The sequence below is a fragment of the Cuculus canorus genome, chromosome 13 (genome assembly GCF_017976375.1).
Source record: "Cuculus canorus isolate bCucCan1 chromosome 13, bCucCan1.pri, whole genome shotgun sequence".
NCBI classification, from domain to species: Eukaryota; Metazoa; Chordata; class Aves; order Cuculiformes; family Cuculidae; genus Cuculus; species Cuculus canorus.
The window spans coordinates 11661187-11675000 of record NC_071413.1 but is presented as its reverse complement, the minus strand read 5'-3'; the positions used below and the strand labels follow the sequence as shown (position 1 = coordinate 11675000).

Sequence of the window (13814 nt, the reverse complement as noted above, 5' to 3'; positions counted from 1 at the left end):
GGTTCCTGCTAGGCTCCTTTGCAGCAAAGCCCCTTTCTAGAATTTACTTTCCTTTATTAGAGTTGCAGCTCAGCTTTGTGGGGGCCTCTGGGGGATTTGGCCAGCCGTTGGCAATTTCTCTCAGACACCCAATTACCCCTGACGTCAATGCCGTCTCTCCCATCTCCCTTGGGTGCCCACATTTTTTCCTTTGTAACACTAATAGCTGACTAGCTAAGTGCCTGTTATTTCCTTGGCAGAAGATCTGATTGTGTTTTGGGCTGGATACTAAATCCAAAAACTATGTAAAAATGTCAATAGGTGAGTGCACATTGATTTCGGTTAGTCACAGTGATATTTGAGCCCCTTTGGGGGCTCTGTCTGGGGAAGTATTTTACAAGAAAGATAATATAACAGAAAATTACTGGAGCTGCACAGGTCTCTGGTGGATTTCTTAGGGGCCTGCTAAGTTTCTGTAGAATCAACAAATGCTTTATTAATCTAAATTTGCGGTTTTGTTCCTGCCTCTCTTCAGACGGTTTGGGCTCGCCGGAGGAGGCTTGGCGGGAGTGGAGTGGCCGGTGGCAGAGCCCAGCCTGGTTGGGGGCAGTGGGGAGGCTGGGGGCGGCCACGGGCCCCCTCCTCGCCCAGACGAAGCCTGCGGCAGCAGATAACGTGGGGAACGGAGGGGGTCCCTGACAGCTGTGCGGGGCCAGCGCTGACTGGGAGTGCCTGATAAGGGCCCCGCGTGGGAGCCAGCCGCCAGCGCCGCACTGCCAGCACGCTGCGGGGCCACGGCGACGGGCAAAGAAAGTTAAACACAACTGGTCCGGGGGCGGGAGGGAGGGCTGTGCTGGAAGATAATGGTAATTGATTGAATCAAAGTCACAGAGCAGCCTTGTTTTTCCTTGCAATTAATTTTTTTTCTAATTTTCAGCCCGAAGTATCCAAAGAGCTCAGGTTGCACTGAGCACATGCTGCACTAAAAGATAATAAGCACATGCCCTCTTCAGCTTTTTGGGGGAAATTCAGGCCAAGAAAAGGCACAATTAAATAAAATGCACCCCCCTTAAAGTTACAAGCTTGCGGCCGTGAGCTCAGCGAAGTGTGCTTTTAAGGACAAGGAAAATCGATGGCTTTGTCAGGTCGCTGGGCTGTGTGCTGGCTGGCTACCAGGGATGAGAAGTCAATTTTACCCGCAAAGCAGCAGATAGTGACACCAGAGAAGGGGATTGTCTGGGGACTCCAGTGCATGGTGTACACGCCTTGGGCATTTCTCCTGCTCTCCCCACAACCTCATACCCCATAGCACCAAATGTATGTAGAAGAAAACAGAGATTTGTGCCTTTGGTATTTTATTCTGGTTACTCTCCAGGTTGTTTTAATCAGTTTGGATCTTTCTCACTAGCGACTTGGCAGCCACATTTTTAATTTTTAAGGGGTTTTGCCCAATACAGTGTTCAGGAGCAGTAGTAGTTTGTGTGCTTTAAGTAGATAAAGCCTTTTATACTTTTTAGTCTTTGGCAATTGCATCCAAGTGCAGTAAAATCTTATGTCAGCACAGCATGTAGAGTGCAGGATACCTAATAACTAGTAAACCATTTAAAAAAGTCTTCTGCTTGATCAGACATGATGCTTAACATATAGTGCTGTATCCTGCCTAGTAAGTAATTAGTATTGAGGGGGGGAAAGCCTGCCCTGTGGACCATGACACCATAGACCTAAACTGGCATTTTTTTCACACATTAGATTTTTCTTTCTTTAGTGGAGGGCATTACTTTGTCCATTTTAAAAATCTTTCTCTAAGAATTAACAGACTGTATTGAGGGTATTGTGTACCTTAAATGAACCTTGCAAGCACTAACGGTGTATTCTTCTTCCCATGTAGACACCGTGTAGGGTGGGCAGGCAAGCAGTATTGTAGTGCCAGAGGAATAGAAATCAGACACTGGGTAGGAAAAAAAAACCCTAACCTCGGAAATGAATATAAACCAGGGATTACTGCAACCCAATTTTGCTGTGATTTTGTTGGTTCTGGTTCTGGAACAAGTGCATGTGTGAACGTGCTGGTGAAATGAATGGGCCTTATTGAGGTAGGACACTGGTTTATTTTTTCATGAAGAGGCTAGGGTTTTCACTGGAGCTCTGTGATGTTTTCCCCAGAGCAGCAACAGAAGATTTCTTTGTGCATGGGCTGAAGTTCATAGGATTTTTCTCAACCACTGAAACGGTAGAGTACTTGCTGGCTGTTTTGGGCAGCAGAAGGGTGTCCTGAAGCCCTGAGTGTTGTGGCTGTGAGTCACGACTGACATCCTATCGAATAGACTAATGGGTCTTCTCTGCCGAAAGAGCTGGTAATCTGCCTTGTCATGACCATTGGTTATGGAAGGGGCAAGTCAGCTGTGAAGAAGGATGACTTTCTTGAAGGCATCATGTAAAAATTGTGGCCTAATGCCAACACAGCTATTGCTGATCAGCTTAGGCGGGGATGTGGTTCAGATTAGGGGGACCTTGTGTGGAAAGATTTTTTTTGCTTTCTCCTTGTAGGCTTGAGAGCCTACTGGGCTACTGCTGCTGACCTCCCATCTTTGATGTTCCACGTTCCGGTACAATTAAACCCACAAATGTAATGAGGTCTGCTCTCTTTGGTCACTGCAAAATGACTGGCTCTGGCCTTCTCTGCCTTAAAGACAACTGAGTAGCTGCCTTGGGGCAGTCATATATCTTTACTAGAGCAGTGCTCAGAAGCAGCCATTTCATCCTTTTCCGACTGGCCGGTACTCTTAGCTGGTTGGCCACAGAAGTGCTGACAGTGATGTAGAGCAGAAGTGCCAAAGTGAAAAGCACTTCGAGGTTGTTTGGATAGAGAAAAGTGAGTAACGTTCATGGAGGCAACGTGCACCCACACATTGCCTGCCCACCTTCACGCTCCTCCACGTTGAGGCGCATTGCTGACAGCGGGGCCACTGCCGGGGCCACGCTGTGGGAGGCAGAGCTGTGGCCACTGACATTGAGCACCCTCTGAGCCACCAGCCCTGCCCAGGAGGAGTACAGGGGAAGGACAAAGCCTGCTTCTACTGGAAACACATTTAAAATCCCGTGCTAAGGCATGATGTTGGATTTCAGGGTGTGGATTGGTCTGTGGGACACTGAGAGCCAGCAGTCGCAGACAGCTGGAAGAGCAAACCTCTTGTGAACAAACTCCTGAAATAAAAGGGGGCAGGTTTTAACTTAAAAACGAAACAAAAAGCCCCTTCTGGCTGCGCAGTCCCAGGTCAGGGTGCGGTGGTGACTGTAGGTTTTCCTGTGCCGCCTCGCCCGGTGTGGGTGCTGTCTGTGCGAGGCAGCGTCGTGCCTCAGCCCGCGCGCAGCCACAGCACAGCCTCCGCAGCAGACGATCCCGCCGTGCTCCCCACGCTGAGGTGTTTCTGTGGGGTGGAGGGTGTCTGGGGGCTGCAGTGGGTGGGTGGCCGGTGTGGGGAGAACCGGGTGGGGGGCATGTGGTGGCTGTGGGGGGAGGCAGGGCAGGCGTGTGTGGAGAGCACGGTGGGGAAGGTGCTGCTGAGGAGGGAGGAAGGCTGCGGCCGCTGGGGCAGCGGGCAGGTACCAGCATGAGCACCAGTGCGAGGCAGTGGTGGCGGCTGCTCCCGTGTCCCTGTCCCTCGCTGCCCCGTGTCAGTGCTATGCTGTGGTGCCTGTGCTCTTGGTGATGGCAGGCAGCCTGCCCACCGCCCCGGCTTGCCTGCCTGAGCTGGGGCTGCCGCAGGTGGAAGGTTTCACTCGACTCAGGAAGCAGCCAGTGGCACCTGCTCTCTGGTTGCATTTTCCTTCTTCCTGCAAACGGGACCGTTTTCATCAGTTGGGCTGGAGACAGAGGGGGAATTACCCCCATTAGCATGTGCCCTGGACAGCGAGGGACTGCTCCTCGCTAGTGCCCAGGGGAACACAGGCTCAGCTCCACGTGTTCGGCTTGGATGCATATAGGTGGGTGTCCACGTGGCAGGGAGGTCATCCCACCCTGCTGGGATGGGATGTCCCAGGGCTGTGGTGGGCCACTTCCCTGAAGTCCCCCTGAAGCAGGAGCAAGCAATTGCCCACAGGCCACCACTGCAAAACGTTTTAAATTAGAACATCAGCGCAGCTCTTTCTTTTTTTGAGCTTCAAGTGGAACATCAGCTGATGAACAAAATCTGAAGGTTTATTTAAAAAGTGACTTTTATGTGGATTTCCATTTCTTTGCCTCTTCCAGAGCAACCTCAACAGGCACGCTCTTGGGTTGGATAGTAGATAAAGGACTTCTCCCTTGAAACAGACGGTTGTATAAGATACCTTAAAGAAGAGAGTGGTTTACTGGGAAACAGACCTGTATACTTGTTTTGTAGGTGGATCCTAGCTTTTAAATGGACAGCAGGAGATAAAGAACATACTAGAGGAAAAGCTGGGTGAAGACCTGTAGCAGTGAAGGTGAGAGAGAAGTAGCGGGGTAGCAGCTGCTTGGGAAGTGGCAGTGGATGAAGGGGAAATATCAGCATGGAGGGGAGCAGAAAAGGGAAGAATAAAATGGGAAACATCATCAAAATAATTTCTGTCCCTCTGGTAAGAACTTGGGACATTTATGAGTGAAGCAACTCCTGCTTTTCCTGGGACATTTCATTTTCCCTGCTTTATTACAGGCCTGTGTGGGCTTGCAGCCCAGATTTCCTGCCATTCTTTCCAACCCTGTGTGGATTGTCCCTATTACCAGGCAAAATTGTCCCTAAGGTATAGCATGGTCTTCAGGTGAATACTCTGAAATTAGGGTTGCTCTTGCCATATAATTCGCAGAATTTCACTCAAGTCACAGCCAGAACATTACATCTACCCTGGAGAGTAAGGAGGAAATTCACCAGGTTATTTTAAGTTGGTGCTGTGGAAGCATGCAGGAATATATCCAAGTTAAAGGAAAATGGTCAGACTGGTTGCAGATTTCATCAGGTTTATAGTTGCATTAGGAACCTCATGTGAGTCTGCAAAAGTGTTTTAGAATTGAAAAACTTCAAGGTCTTCAGCAAAAATTGTTATGCAAATATTGTCAGTCTGAGTATCTATCTCGTATCAGTATGAGAAGGCAAGTTCAGGAAGGCATCAGTTAATTTATGTTTGAGATAGCTATGCATAAATACTGTGTTCTAGCAGTGTGTATAATAATTAGCATCAGAGGGTTTTTTTGTCTTCATCTTTTAGTTGTATGTAAGTGCGCACAAGAGCTGTGGAGTTGTTCTTCCTAATACGCAATAAATTCACCAAGTATTGTAATTTTGACAAAGGTTTTTTTGTTTGTTTGTGTTTCCCCCCTTCCCCCCCCAGGATCTTTATTATGTTGGGAACAGTCTCACAGTTGATTTCCAAGCGTGCACCCTCTCTTTCATATTGCTCATATAGCCCCACTTATCCGTGGTGTTGGATTCACAGAGCTGGTAAACAAAGCAGTTGGCAAGGAGAGTGAATGATGTCAGGGAGGAATAGACTTACACATTCTAACCATGGAGATGAAGGAAGAGTAGAAGAGATGGAAAGAGGGTGAGCTTGGTCTTGAAATCAGGGAGGCTAATTAATTGTATGCCAGAGAAAAGTTAGAATAACAGGAGTAGAGATAGCGACAGAGGATGTGAGACAGGATAGTAACTGGCAACAGGAAGATGAGAAGTGTCAAAACAGCATGGGGAGGGAAGAAGGGGAAAAGACTGATAAAAGGTAGAGGGAGTCCAGAAGCAGCAACTAACAAGTGAAACACAAAGGCTAAGACTGTTGACTTGGGTGGAGACATGAGATATGTAAGATGAAATGAGTAACTTCAGCTGAGGATAATATCTTCTACACTTCAAGAAATACATCTACTTTTGGGCAGGCAGTTCTGTCGATGACTGAGCGATGCTCTGCTTTCTTTTCAAATGTTGGCAGCATCCTCATTACCTCCCTGAGACACTGTCGTAGACATGGACTTGGGAAGCAAGTGTCGTGCTTCTCGGAAGGATGGTGAGGTGGTATCTTCTCTGCCGGGCGATAAATGGTCTTTCAGGAGCTAGTCTGTTAGAATAATTTTTCTTGTAAAGTATCCTCCAAAAAGAAAAAAAAAAAAGAGTGACTACATTTTCTCCAGTATGCCCTGTGACTTTCTTGTGGTAGCATCAAAATAACTTTGAGGATCAGTTTATATAGAGATCATCTCCCTACATCCCTTCATAAATTATTCTTTGATTGATCCTTCTCACAAAAAAGAGATCTGTAACAGCATGCAAAGTTTGGCATTTGTTTCTGATGCAGTTCGAAAGGACTTAATAAGCAGTGCTCTGTTTCTAGCAAAGTTAAATGAGAATTAACCAGGTGATTGACTTCCACAGTCAAAACCAGAATTCCACAATCCCAATAGCAAATGTTGCTTGAGTTCCCATGGTAAATAACTTGATTAGCCTTGCAAGGCACCCTTGTCTTGAGTTGGAGTCAGAGACCACTTTAGGACTTCCCTGCCTTTGCAGCAATACCCATGGGTTTCCAGCAAGTGAGACAGGAAAAGGCACACATGCTCCTAGTGACGGCAGCTTGAGCTCATTAGTTTTGATTTTTAGATACGCTGGCATTGTCTCAACAGCCTACTTTCACGTTTATGGCCTTTCCAGACTACTTATCTAGGGGAGAAGTGTGCTTTCCAGTCGTGCTTAGCCGTCTTCAGTTATGTATGACGTTGAGCTCAGAGCCCAGACAAAGCACACCACTGCTTGGGCAGCCTCAGCATCTACTGTCAGAGAAACAAAGGAAAGACTCAAAGCAGAGGTAGCTCTCCCATGTAGATCTTTCCTTCTGGCAGTCCAAATCAGTAATCCCACTATCTTCCTGAGGTCCTTAGGAGAAATGCATCAAAAATAGCTGAACCATTAGAAAATTACTCCCTCCTATTTATGAGCACGTAGGTATTTTGCTGATGAGATTTAAAAAGTTAGTCTTATTCTGCGCTATCCCTATTAGTTTGCACTCCAATTAATTTTTTGTCTTGTTGATTCATCTTGGAGCGTTTGGGGAGATTATCCAGCATCTATCAGTGCGTTTTGTGGGACAGTCTATGGAAAGGACAGAACGTTTGCTGAAGAGCCTTTACTGTATTTTCCCCCACCACAATTCCTTACTCAGTGCTGAGGTTCCAAGAGGCTTGAGAGAGCTGATTGAGCCTCCTTTTGAACCCATCATGGATTTTTCTTTGTATTTTGTTTCCTTTAAAGTTTATTTCCTTCCTTATGGCAGCCATGTTTTGCCAAATGAGTAAGGCACTCCAGTACTTCCTGGCTCTTACCCCATTTACCACCTTCCAAAAAGATCATAGTGGCCGTATGACTACATCTCAGATTTTCCCCAGAGTGATCTCTGATTTCTTTTCAATCAGTTCATTTAATTGACCGTGTTTATTTCCCTAGCCCTTGTGGCTCCCTGAGTGCAGCCATTTGTTAGAAGCTGGATGTTAAGCATCCTTTTCATGTTTTACCTGGAGACTTCCTTAAACCATCTCATCTGTTCTTAGCTTTTGGGGCTAAGCCCAGAAGGGAAGCTCTCTCAATCAGAAGTCTATCTAAATGGATAATGTGATACTTTGAGACCTGTAGCAAGGAGGCAAATGTCCCAGTCCCATCGCTCCCATGCTTTCTCCAGCAGAGCTACGGTAGCTTTGAAGGCTTGCTTGGGCAAGGTTCCCAATGCGGATGTTTGCAAGACAGCTAACTGGAACTTGGTACACATACCTAGCGTACTGCTTAGATGTAGAGCCTAGGCATGATGCCCACCTTGGAAGGCAGCTTTGTAGTCTATATTTGCTTAATTTACTCCTCATCTGTCCTCCTGAAAATGCCTGTTCACTGCATGTTGGCGTCCAAGAGCAGGAAATGATGGAGGCAACTTTCATCAGAAAGACAAAGTAACCTGGCATTCATTGAAGCTTGGAGGCTAAATTGCCCCTTAAAAGATCATCCTCACTACTTGTCTAAGTAGTTTCCAAGCTGTAAATAAAATAGAAAGAAGGATCCCTTTGTATCTTGTGTTCCCCTTCTCTAGGTGTTGTCTTGGTGAGATTAGCTTCCTTATTCAAAGTCTATAAAATTCTGTTTGAATACTTTTCATGCTTTAGTTTGACATACAGCATAAATTCAAGCAAAGCAACCTGAGGCAGGAAGGTGTTTTCCTCTTCAGTCACTTCTGTCTATGTCCACTGCTAGCATCCATATTAGCAGATATATTGGGACCATCTAGAACTATTGTTTTAAAAAATCTTTTCAAATGTGATGAAGCACTATTATTTCCTAGAAAGTTTGGTCAGCTTCTTGCACGTGAATTTTGAAATCATTGTCCTATTATTCCCTTATGCCACTTATTTTTATACTGTCTTTAAAAAATAAACGTAAGTCAAGAGTGATTAGGGAGAAATGCACCACATTTAAAATATAAAGAGAAGAAAGTAAATGCTAGAATGTGTCACTCCAGTCAGTGGTCCAAATTTTAATTATGATAGCTGAGTTAAAAAGATACCGTTTAAATAACTTTCCCTTAACGATTCATGAAAGGTAAACTTGAACGTTTGACTTCATTGCAATAATACATCTAGTTTAATTTTTTATTGTTTTTAAAGCTGCAGCCAGTGTGCTGGAGTAAGTTATTTGCAGTGTATTTTTAAAGTCCATATTGAAATATTAGCCATAACTGTCTGCTGTGTATAAAGGGGGGGGTGGGATATGTTTGAAGTTTAATCATGCTTCTACTTACGCTCAGTCCCAGAGCAATCCTTTTTTCTGCTGCTGAGCTCAAACAGCTAGTAGCCAGGTTTGATCTGCTGCCCCATGGAGCAGTGCCCTATGTGAATTCGAAGTTTTCTCAACCCGGGAGGCCTGCAAATAAAGACTAGCCTCAGGTAGCCAGATCTCTCCTTCCCAAAGCAGCTCCTGGGGCGCTGCCTGGAGCAGTCCTCCTGAAATTGTTTCAGGCAATTGCTATAGACTATCTCTACTACTGCCCCTCTTACCCCTCCTTTCCTCTCCTCCTCCTGGCATAAGGGAGGAGTTTTGGAGTCCAGGAGTCCTATTTGACTTTAATAAAATGAAAAAAAATAAAAAAAATAAAAAGCAGAGCAGTTTGTAGGGAACTGGCACAGACTGTGGAAACAGGAGCCACAGCAAGACAAAACCCAGTGGCCTTCAAAACTTTTTTCTCTTCTTTTTCACCACATGACTTGGAGGATGTGGACAGTAATTAAAGGACCCCCTAGCTCCTCATTTTCTGTGCCTGGTCCTTTGATCTGGTTCGCGTCGGGTAGCTATTTTCATTGTTCCTGTCTTTTCTTTTATTCTCACCCAGCCCCTTTGATGTGAGCAATGATGATCTTTAATTCCAAAATAGGAGATGGGCAGGATAGCAGTACTGGCCTTACATAATGCATCTTTCACATCTTATTTTTAAACTTGAGCATAATAGGTGTAAGTCAGAGCCTGGGGAGCATTAACCCCTTCCACGCAGGGGCACAGCGGAGGCACAGCGGAGGAGGTTAAGAACCTATCACTTTGGGTAACGTCAGTCAGGTTAATCTTCTGTAGATGCCTACAGATGCATTTGCAAAAAAGATTATTATTATTTTCTTGCAAATATGATGGATCTCTAAATATAATCTGGAGGGAGTTTGTCCTAATTGTTCCCATGTGGGAAAAATGTGCTGAGAAAGAACAGTAAAGCTAATGCAGTTATTCTGACTGGCTTCACTTGGCAGCACAGCGGGAGTGAAGCGTACTGTTTATTAGTGTATGTTAATAAACTATAAGGGACAAGCCACGGGTGGCGGTTTATAAACTGTTAGCTCAGGTAGGATAGATGACAATATGGAGGTTATTAGTAACGTTAGCAGTGGAGAAGGGCTGGAGATTCTTATTGTTGCCTTAAAATCACAAGAGCCCGTTACGTCTCAGCGTGCTGCATCTCCATCCCAGGACGTGTGAGCAGAGCAGCTGCAGTCAGCCCCACCGAGCCCGGGAGGGGGGCCCCCGCGGCACCCCTGCCCCGTGCTTTTCGAGTTACTGCAGACTCCCTCCTGCCAGGCCCTCCTTGCCCTGTGCCCAGCTGGGGGTTTTGGGGGGGCAGGTGGTGCTGGGGTCAGTGGGCATGGTGCCCCGCGCTCCCAAACGGCGCCTCTGATAGTAAATGGGTAGCCTGCAATTGTCGAACTCGAGGCACCCGCGCCCCGTTTGACTCTGAACGCCACGAGGCGGGGGCTCAGCTTTCCCCAGTGCTTTTTACGTTGGCAGGAATTGTGACTATCTGGAAATTCAGAAAATTAGAGCTGCTCAGCCACCTAAATAGGAACGTCTGAACGTTTTGTCATTGTTTTCCATGCTCAGAACCAGATCGAAATGAGGAAAAAAAAAAATGTTTTCCCTGTCTCAAGAATTACCTTGAGGCAAAATATAGCAAATTGTCAATAACAACTAACAAAGAAGCAGCGAGGCTAGCAAAGGTGAAGTGTGGTAATGGACAGAGGATAATATGCAACTTGATATGTGTGATTATGTTTTAGTTTAATGCCTGCCTTTTTATTTTCTTTCACAAAATATATATGCACATACACTTCTGTGTCTGAAACAGTTTCGGATGTGGATTTATACCCTTGTGACACCAGCTCTTTTAGGGACACATAATGTCTGTTATGTTTGTGTAATTCTTAAAATAACAGCTGCTTATTAGATAACTTTTGGGGAGATTCTTATTATATGTTATGGTCCTGCATCAGCAAAGTACTTAAGCAGATGCCTAACGCCAGCACGTGACTGGACACGTAACCCTTTCAGCCTGTGCTTACTTAAACCTGAGCACATGCACAAATACTTTGCTGAATAGGGGCCAAGACCAGATGTAGTGAATACCTATAATTAACTTTGCTAAATGGCTTACAATATGTCCGTTGTTTCCCTGTGCTTTTAAATTTCCCACTCCGTTATCATTTGGGCTGAACTTCTGTGTGTTTCTCCTTCTCTGCAGATCTCTGTCTTTTTCTTTCTAATCCAGTCAGTTCCCTCAGAATATTTCTGAGTTCGAGATGAAGGAGGAAAAATTCTCTTCCAGTACAGTTCGCCTTTAATACCAGTGGGTTTTTTTTTTCAGCTGTAGTGCTCCAAGGAAATAAAGGAAGAAAAGGTTGTAGGGAGAAATAATATTTTACTGGAGCAGCTTTGAGAGTTGGAAAAAGTAGACACACTTCTGAAATCTGGCAAAGAGACATGGAACCTGTAATCTTGCCCACTTTTTTCCAGCTATATCAGCTAATCTAATAATAAAAGCTTATAGGGCAATGTAATTTCTTTTTTTCGACAGAGCAAAACATTGAAATCGGAAAGAGTGAAGTTGGCACCAATACATTCCTCATTGAGTAGTAGAGCCATTTCTTGAGTTGGAAAGAAAAAAAAAATCCTCTTTCTAAAGGAAACCTTTTTTAAGGGCTTGAGCACGCCCAGATAGCCTCTAGTTAGGTTTCAGCAGCCTAATGAAGCCTGCCTTTTTTGTGATTTCCCTGCACATACTCCCTGCCTGCCTTGATTGGCAGCTGGGTAGCAGACCTCTGCAGCTGTGACAATTTGCCTGAGGGAGACTGTAAGTGTCTCATTGAAACTTGCATTGTAAAATCCTCCAAAATGCCTCCCATAATATTAGGCACAGGAGAAAAACACAGGTGTGAAAAACTTTCACAGATCCCATGAGTTCAATGTCTCTTGGCAGCTTTGGTGGATTCGGTGTTGTTATATAAATTTTCAACTTGCATTTACAAAAAAGAATTTTTTCCGTCTTCTGTCACAAGGAAAAGTGGTGAAAACCAGCGGCGCTTGCACTATGCTCGACTTTGCCAGGATGGTGAGGACTGGTTTTCCGCTGGTGAAGCCTGTCTACCTGCCGTAACTCAATGGCAGATTCCAGTGCAGAGAGGACACAGGTGTCCTCGCTGCTGCGGTGTTTCCCTGGCATAGCGGTGTTTTAGGGGCTGATATTTTCTGAGTGAAGGCACGGTCTCATGTTGCCCAAAAATGATCACTCAGTGGTTGACTCTGCTTCCACTGAAGGAGGAATTTGAAAACCTAAGTGATGTTTCAGTGAAATCGACCTTCCTATGTATGTAAGATTTTATCAGTCTGTGTATATGTAAGATTTTATCAATTTATCTCCCATTTGTTTAGTAGCTTAACATACGTTAGCACTAGTATATACATGAGATACAGTGATACCAGCATTACTGGAAGATGAATCTCAGCTTCTGAATGCCTGGTCCTTTTGCTGCTGTATTTGTTTCTAACTGTGCGCCTGTGTGTTACAGCAACTTTGCTTCTTAGATTTGCCATAGATGAATCTCAGTATGACTGCAGCCTTAAGATCTGGCACTTCAGTGGTCTCAGTAGGGTCAACACAATATTCAGGAATTAAAGTTCTGAAGAAATGCAAGCAGCTAAATTTAGACTTAAGAAATGTGCCTGATTTGAGTGAGCTGTGGGTATGCTGATACATGGAAGTTTCCCTGCGAGCCAGCCAGGCTTTATTTTTTGGCTTAAAGGCAGGAGATTTTAGTTAAGTTGGAACATTTGATTTGCTTGCTTGAATTGTTTTTGATTAGTGACTGAGTGCAAGGTTAAGCTTTAACGTATATGTTGTAATAAAATCATGTTGGCAAGCGATGTATGTGGCTAAAAAGATTTAGATACACTTGTCTATTAAACAAATATAATTTTGAAATGCTCTGGAAATAAACATATAAAATAAGAACCAAAGGCAAATTTCAAGATTTTTTTTTTTAACTCTTTGTGGAGCTAAGATTTTTGTGACAAGGCTGTTCTGGCAAGCTGTTGCTTCAACAACATGGCTGAAGCATTGAGAAAAGAGAAACTGTTTTGAATTTAGTAACGAAAAGTGTTAATGCATCACTGAGTTCCTGTTACAGTGAACTAGTGACAGAGCAGCAACTAGCTAAAAGCTGAAAATAACAAGCGTTGTTGGACCTTGTCAAATCTCAAAACAACATTCTGAATTTTCTAGAGAGGCTCTTGGTACTCTTTAACTTGTCTCCTGAACTACAGACTGGTTAGTTGGAGACAGATCATTGACATTGCTATAATGTGTAGAATTTGTGAGTTGATAGTTCATAGCAGAGCTGAGATTGTTTTAGTTTCAGATATTAATCAGTTTTCTGGTCTCAGTGCTTTCTGCAAACTGTCCTAAGAGCCAGAAAACTTGTACTGATGTATAGTCATTTAATGTACTGTAAACTACACAAGAGGGCTCAGTTTCACGGATGTGTAAAGCTTTTGTGTAAATCTTTTTAGTGCTGTCAATTGAGAAGTTGAACTCAAAGTTCAGTTGAACGTTAGTGGTATTAGTTGAAAGCTGAACTTGAAATACTTGCTTGTCAAAGTTATTTCATTTCACAATAACATTTTAAATGAACTTTGCAAAGCGGTTCAGTATTATGTTTTTCTTATTTCACCGACAGAGAAACTGAGGCACAAAGCTATTGAGTTCCTTACCTCTCTAACACACTTCAGAGAGCATTGGCAGGAAACGGAACCTCCATATACTGCTGCTGGTGTGTTATTGACTCTTATGTACTGCTCCTTTACTAGTGAGGGCGTCTAGTTTGTCAAAGGGAGGAGCTTTTTGTCTCTTCATTGAGGAAAGGAATGTATTTAAATGGCAAAGCTTGAGAAAACCATTGTCTTCTTTTTTATGGCAGCAAACGTGTTCCTCTACTTACCAAATAAATAAATAAACTGAAAAGGAAACAGTAGTTTTGGAAAAAA

At 44.3% G+C, this 13814-nt stretch overlaps 1 protein-coding gene across 5 annotated transcripts in view; it reads left to right on the top strand.

Moving 5' to 3' along the window:
• Window positions 1–13814, top strand: part of ZNF423 (zinc finger protein 423) — a 230498-nt gene that overhangs the window by 91942 nt on the left and 124742 nt on the right. Inside the window, exon 1 of one of the 5 annotated variants that reach the window (XM_054079018.1) lies at window positions 3291–3401. The exons of the other annotated variants lie outside the window; for them this stretch is intronic. The gene's annotated coding sequence lies outside the window, so the exon portion shown is untranslated. Of the gene's footprint in view, window positions 1–3290; window positions 3402–13814 lie in introns of those variants that run through there. 5 annotated transcript variants of the gene reach the window in all.